Source organism: Rhinopithecus bieti, unplaced genomic scaffold, assembly GCF_001698545.2.
Source record: "Rhinopithecus bieti isolate Rb0 unplaced genomic scaffold, ASM169854v2 scaffold_13184, whole genome shotgun sequence".
In the NCBI taxonomy this organism is placed as follows: Eukaryota; Metazoa; Chordata; class Mammalia; order Primates; family Cercopithecidae; genus Rhinopithecus; species Rhinopithecus bieti.
In genome coordinates, this window is record NW_016807417.1 from 2,023,834 (window position 1) to 2,031,263 (window position 7,430).

Sequence of the window (7,430 nt, forward strand, 5' to 3'; positions counted from 1 at the left end):
TTTTTTTTTTTTTTTTTTTAGAGAAAGCCACTGAGGATAATGGGCAGCCTAATAGAACTTTGTCATATTTTATTTTATTCATATTTCCAATGTGTTTCTTTATTATTTGCATACTATTAAAGGCCTTACCCATGAGATATATAATAGACTTTGGTAAGTACAAATCAATGGCAACATTTTTGAAAAAAAGCTTAATGGTTAGTTGTGGCAGGATTTGCAGCAACGCTGGCTTTTAAAAAATTTCTTCAGAGTGAAACAGACAATGTGGACAGTAACATATATAATGGCAACACTCTTGAAAAAACAGGAATTGTCAGGATGGTCTGTGTATACAAATCTATTTCTGAATCTAATTTATTAAATTCTCTTAGGAGAATTTAAAAGAAACTAAGGAGTTTCTTTTCCCTAGTTATTTTCTGTGGAAATCTACACATGTATAAACATTACAGGGTGAATAACTGAGGTTGTATTATAACAGTTTTTTGACCCTGCAGTATCTTATTCAAAATCTTACCTTTTCATTTTAGCCTCCACCTAAAATGTGCATCTGAAGTGATGTTTTCTTGAACTCTTAATGGCAGTTGTTTAGGAAAAAACTTTTGATTAATTCAGTGAATGTTAACTCACACTGCATTAGCTCGCTGCACTTTTTTAAAGCAGCATGGTAACAGCTGTCTGGAGTATTGAAATTCCAGGGCATCAGGACAGGTGAATGTGTGGATTTTAGATTCGAGAACTAGAAGTGGTTAGTTTCAGCACAATTTTGTCTTCTCCAAGTTTGTATACTCCCCATATGCCCCTTCATCCATGACTAGCAGTTCCCATGCAATTTTTGCCTCTGGGATATTTTCTGTTTATGCCCCGTCAACCATCTCCTCTCTTGCTTGCCAACTATGTCCTCCCATTGGTCTATTTTTCCACTAGGAGACATTTTCTGGTCTCTCTCAGTGACTATGTATATTGAAAAAAAGGAGATCATTTTGAACAAAAATGTGTTTACACATTTATCTCCTGAAAATCAGAAAACGTTTCATCTCTCCTAGACTTAACATTCTTCACATGTAATAACAAGGTCATATACAACTGCATTGTCTTTGTGCATATAAAAAACTTCCGAGAATTTATCCAGGCCTTGTAAAAGTACAGTAATTCATTGGTTGTGTCTACATAATGCACAAACATCCTGCTAGAGAATTTAGTCAGTCATTCAGTTATTTGGTTGTTATGACACAAAACATTTAGATATGTTTAATTGGAAGGTAACAAACAACTGTTTCTTAATATCTGTATAAACGGGCATTGTTTGGATAATAATACAGGTATCTTTTTTTTCCATTTAGCAATTTTGGTGTCAGCAGATGTAGCTTTGTGAGTGCAATTAACACCCAGAGAATAATTTATGTACTGTAAGCTCATTACTGATACTTTTTCTATAATCAGATTATAGAAAATAAAATGTTAGTTGCAGTTTAGCACACAAGTTCATTTTATACTGTTTCACAGAATTAACAAACCTTTAATTATGTGTATATACACACACACATACTGTATATATAGAGTTATACAGATAATTCACGATTCAGTTTTTACAAACTAAGAAAATTTATTTTATTACGCAGTAATAGACCAAGATAGTAATTAAAAAATTCATGTTTTATTCTCTCAAAAAATGTGCAAAGAGGAGAGACAAAAGAAATATTTACCTAACTTATACTTGAAAAGCTGCTATTTATTACATTGTTAGTATCAACACACCTTTTTTTTTTTTTTTTTTTTTGAGACAGGGTCACCCAGGCTGGAGTGCAGTGGTGCCATCTTGGCTCACTGTAACTTCTGCCTCCCGGGTTCAAGAGATCCTTCCACCTCAGCCTCGCAAGTAGCTGGAACCACAGGCATGGGCCACCATGCCTGGCTAATTTTTGTATTTTTAGTAGAGATGGAGTTTCATCATGTTTCCCAGACTGGTCTCAGACTCCTGAGCTCAAACGATCCACCTGCCTCAGCCTCCCAAAGTGCTTCGATTACAGACGTGAGCCACCAAGCTCAGCCAACACACTATTTTTGACAAATGAATACTTATTTATTTGTTTAATCAATTTTTAAATGCCTTCCTTCCTTCACTTCTTCCTTCCTTCTTTCCACCTAGGAAGGCTTCATTCTGAAGGCTCCTCTGTACAAGATGTATATGCCTTAAATAAATTTGAATGCTTGGGCCCACACGTACTTCCAAGTCCTTAACTTGACTAGGCATTTTGCACTAAATTAACCTGGAAATATATCCATATTTTGTTGTAGATTTTATTTTAGATTTCAATGTATTTTTGATACTAGGTTTTCTAAGATTTTCCATTGTAACTCCATTATGTTTGAATTAAAAAATAATGATGGAATCAAACAATACGTTTGGTTAATTGACCAGCTTATCCTGTCATAGTTACAGAATTTCTTGGTCACCACAAGTTGAGTCACTTATTGACTCTTTTTCTCCTTAATTTAATTTAAGAAGCATTCATTCAGTACCTTTTTTATACTTGAAAAGATTAGTGCTTATAATAGTTGGTTGACTGAACTAGGTTCCGTGTAGTCAAAACAGATCTATTAATTTAAAAAATACAGAAATAGGCTGGGCGCGGTGGCTCAAGCCTGTAATCCCAGCACTTTGGGAGGCCGAGACGGGTGGATCACGAGGTCAGGAGATCGAGACCATCCTGGCTGACACGGTGAAACCTCGTCTCTACTAAAAAAATACAAAAAAAACTAGCCGGGAGAGGTGGCGGGCGCCTGTAGTCCCAGCTACTCGGGAGGCTGAGGCAGGAGAATGGCGTAAACCCGGGAGGCGGAGCTTGCAGTGAGCTGAGATCCGGCCACTGCACTCCAGCCTGGGTGGCAGAGCGAGACTCCGTCTCAAAAAAAAAAAAAAAAAAAAAAAAAAAAATACAGAAATAACATGTATTCTTTTGGTTTTTGTGATCTTGTACTTTGCCACCTATCATTACCCCTATGCTTTCTAAAATGTACTTTTAATGCAAAATGTCTTATTTGTAAAAGTAATTTAAAATACTTATTGGCTAGTAGCTATTATCTGAATAGCGTACAGCTTAAAATTGTGATATAGGTAAAATAATTAGGATTTAAAATAAGTTGATATGCTAAAAGCCAGAACATTTTATATATTAAAATCTCCACTGTACAAATAAAAGAAAATTATTTTAATTCAGTATAACATAACCAAATAGTTTGGAAGTTGATATTCTTTTTGAAAATTCTCTTTAGTTTCTATTCATTGCCCATGTTATGTGCACACCGGAATATTTGATAATTACTTCATTAAAGTCTATACTAAATTGTTATAATGACTTCAATGTTTATTTACTTTAAATTGTTTCTTCCTTTACAGAGATAGCAACATTTATAAAGTACCAGAAATACAGTTGCTTCAACTGTGTGTAATTTGTGCAGTATTATTGACTCCAATTGTGACAAGTCTTTGAAGATAGAGGAAATTGTATATAGAATCTAGAAGAACAATAATTAATTCACAATACATTTATTTAAGAGGTAGATTTATCTTTGTCTCTGAAACTAGGTGTCAAAATATTTGTAGATGCTATTTACACACACATACGTATACACACATATACATACGTGAGCACTTACATTTATGTCATTACAATTGATTAAACAACAACAAAATGGAAAAATACCTCCCCAAATTATATGAATATAATTTCCTGAATATTTCCAACATAACACCAATAACAAGAACAACAGATTACTGTGCTTAATCAACACTGTAACTTTCCTCTTTTTTTTAGCAAAAATAATAAGATGATCATTTGTTCATGAAAGGAGAAAGAGACAAATAGTATGAGATGCTTAACCAAAGCAAGTGGCTTAAATGAGCACATATTCGTTAATGAAAATAAAATGAAGATTTTACCAAAATAAAAATTCTCCCTTTCTGAGAAGGAGCATTCCGCGTCCTTCCATCTTTAGGACTTCAGTCAGAAGGAGCTTGAGCTTGGCTTCCCACTGTCAGTGCTAAAGAGATTAGTGATGTAATTGTCATTGAATCTGATGTCCTTCTGGAAAAAGAGCTGAATTTGAAATGCAAATCAGAATTTATTGAATCTTTTATGACACAGTGAAAGAATTAAAGGACTCTGGTTTATGATGAGAAGAAATGAATGGTAACTAGATAAGAGCTATGTTTTTAGCAAAGTAACAAAATGAAATAAGCAATGAAATCAGATTCTGCAAGGCTTCATTTTAATAGGTAAACAGATTGTTTTTACTAATATGAGGCAATTAAAAAATTTAAAGATCATTTTCTAGACATGTAATAATTCAGACAACTATTTCTCTTTTTCCAAGCCACTTACTTAGCGGGCTCAAATGAAATCCATATGCAAATATTAAACATTTGAAATTCTCATTGTTAACAATAAGAATTGCATGTATATAAAAGCCGTGCCTAATAATTGTAACTCTTAATTGTGCCAATAATAGTAGACATATTTGTTTTGGCTTCAGGGAATTGAAGGAGCCTGACAGACATTTTCAAGAATCTGTGTGTATATTCTGCAATGCGACATTAAGATATAAAACCTGTTTTGGAAAGACTGCAGTATAGAGGAAAGCACCATATAATCCCGGAGTTTGTTGGACTCAATCCAAAGAATTTTAGTGAGTAAAAATGTGTTTTGTAATCCAAAGGTGGAATTATATAAAGTCACCATTAAAGCAACATCAATTGTTGTGTTTAAGCAAAAATAACACACACACAAAACAAACAAACAAAAATTCAAAGAAACAAAGTAGGTTTCTGTTGAAACAATGTGGTTCTCTAACTTGACCAGGAAGAATAAAGGATGTCATAAGCTGTGGCTCGTTAACTCTTTGGATTCTGTGAGTTAATTGTGTCGTGATTGCAGCGTGCATCACATGCCAAATCTAGACTCAAGAAATGTAGCAAGCTGTCCCCTTCTTCAAGCAACTTGCACTTTTTTTGTGTGTGGAAGTAAGGAATCTTTGGAGAATATACACATGTCTCAAACTGTGATTTGGGAAAAAAGGTCAATATGAGTTGAGAGAAAAGAGAAATCACCTTGGGCTGGTGTTCAGCTGAACTATGAAGAAAGTATTGAATTTACAAAGGCAAAACAGAAAGAGAAGGTTATTTCAGGCAAGTGGCATAACATGTTAAAAGTAAAAAATTTGAATATCAATATTAGCTTGAATGACAATAATAATAATAGCAAACATTTATTGATTACTTGAGAAAGATTCTGTTCTAAGCACTTTATATCTACTACCTCATTTCATCATCAATCTTTGTCTTACAGATGAGGAAATGGAGTTACAAAGAAGTATGTGACTTGCCTGTGGAGGCGCTGAGATCCAGGCCAAGGTCACCTTGCAGCCAGGCTGCTTTCTGGGGTGCAATGACAGAATCAACTTGTTGATTGTGGGAAAGAATCAACTTACTGCTGATCCAGTATAGACATCTTAGTCAGTTTTATTAACTAATGTCAGCCATGACAATACTCTATTTTCAGATCGGATTCTGGGACTTCTCTGGCTTCAGCCACTGGAAACTCCGATTCTAATATTTGTGAAAATAAAATTCTGGTCATATGGCCAAAAGTGAACAGTAAATAGTCAAGGTGAAACATTATTTTGTAGTCACTTTTAGTTTGTCTGTTATACTGTGTTTCTTTATTGCCCCTGAACAAATTAAATTGGTCAATTCAGTGGAGAAAAATAATCAACACGAAGCTTTGAAATGACCAGTTGTTTAACTAGAAAAATGGAAGTCTCAATTTGTAGACACAGTCTAAATGTGGAAAATCATTAAACACTAAAACTCGAGGCAAACTTTACAAGTTCTCTTTCTAAATTAAAATCACAATTAATATTATGAGTCATTACACTATAGAGCTAGATATAAATGTAATTAATTGATGTTAGAAATATCATACAATTTAATAGAATTATTTTACTAATAGACTTGCAATTGAGACTCCTTACTATAAAATAAGTCATTTTGATGGACTTTTTAGGGGGGAATCCTAATAGACACAGTTAATATGTATTATTTATTCCCAGCAATGTGTTTTATTATGCACATGGGCCCAAAGGCTGAAGCAATGGACAAGAATTTTTAAAAATAAATTGAAAGAATAAATAAATGAAATAAAATTAAAGCCACATGTCACTTTTTTTTTTTTTCTTTTGCGTGGGGGATTGCATTTTGACTGTTTGCTACTCCAAGCTCGTTGGGTCTGGTTTCTGATAATCTTGCAATTAAAGGCCTATTCTTCAAATAGTCTAGGGAAGTCCCTAGTGGCATGCAGAGAAAGCAAAAAATGAAGACTCAACTTCAGCAGATCCCCAAGAATCTTAAACACAGTCCACACAGCCCCTGATAGCTGTGAGGCATCCTGGTAGTTTAAAGGGATAGTTTCCCCTGAATAGGTAATTTTGAAGAGGTGTTCAGTACAATATTAGACACTTTGTATCATCAGACATAGATTTATGTAAGGTTCTTGACAATCACAAAACATGAAAAAAAATGCGGACGAATAGAATTCTAATTTGTTATGAAATTGTCCAGAAAAGAAATCAGGAGACAATTCTATCTACCTTTCTCTTGATCATTCAATCTAAGGGAAGAAGGAAGAAAGAAGATGTCTGGAATGCAATGTGAAATTTGCTTTTAAAAAATGCTCTTATGAATTTACTTCTAATCATTCCTTGCCTGTATGATTATGTATTACAGTGATGTCATCACACCAGTTTTTTGATGGAATGTCAGAAACATTTCACAAGTCTATGACTCCCTGAAAACTCAAGTGCTTTTATAACTCCTTAAACTGACTATAATAGGCGTTATTCTTTCTTTTAAATGACTGTCAGAGGGACCTACTATTATCTTGATGCTTATATTTGAGAAACTTTTGCTCGAGCTCTTGTACACCTTCATGGCAACACTCAATTTCCAGGCTCTTTTGTGGCTTCCTCTTTCTGCTTCTCATTATGTTGAACCAGTTGAATGTTTTGTCTGTTTTGATCAGCAAGGTTAGAAGTGAGCTGAATTCTGAACATTTTTCACACTGTTTTTTAGTTCTGCTTAAGAAATATTTACTGAAGCTCTGGACCCATAAAATGAAGTGGATTTTGAGATTTTATTGATGTACTCAAAGAGGAAGTGTTGTCCATTGTTACTATATCCAAAACATTTCAGAAGTACAAGTAGAGAAATATGTCTCTATCATCAGAATTTAATATGAAATCATGTTCTTCTTTTGTCACACAGAAAATTTGTCATAGATTTTATCTGCAATGAAAGCTATGTCAGTGGTGCCACATAATACATTTGTAAAGGTTAGAGATATTTTAACCCCCATCTGTGACCAGAATTATAATGG

At 34.0% G+C, this 7,430-nt stretch overlaps 1 long non-coding RNA gene across 2 annotated transcripts in view; it reads left to right on the forward strand.

Annotated features, from left to right (window-relative positions):
* LOC108535589 (uncharacterized) overlaps positions 1–5,692 on the forward strand; it is an 8,758-nt gene extending 3,066 nt beyond the window's left edge. Inside the window, exons 1-3 of one of the 2 annotated variants that reach the window (XR_001887280.1) lie at positions 3,403–3,558; positions 4,534–4,686; positions 5,346–5,692. This is a non-coding gene — a long non-coding RNA (uncharacterized LOC108535589). Of the gene's footprint in view, positions 1–3,402; positions 3,559–4,533; positions 4,687–5,345 lie in introns of those variants that run through there. The other variant, XR_001887279.1, reaches the window with a different exon arrangement.
* Positions 5,693–7,430: the final 1,738 nt, after the last annotated feature.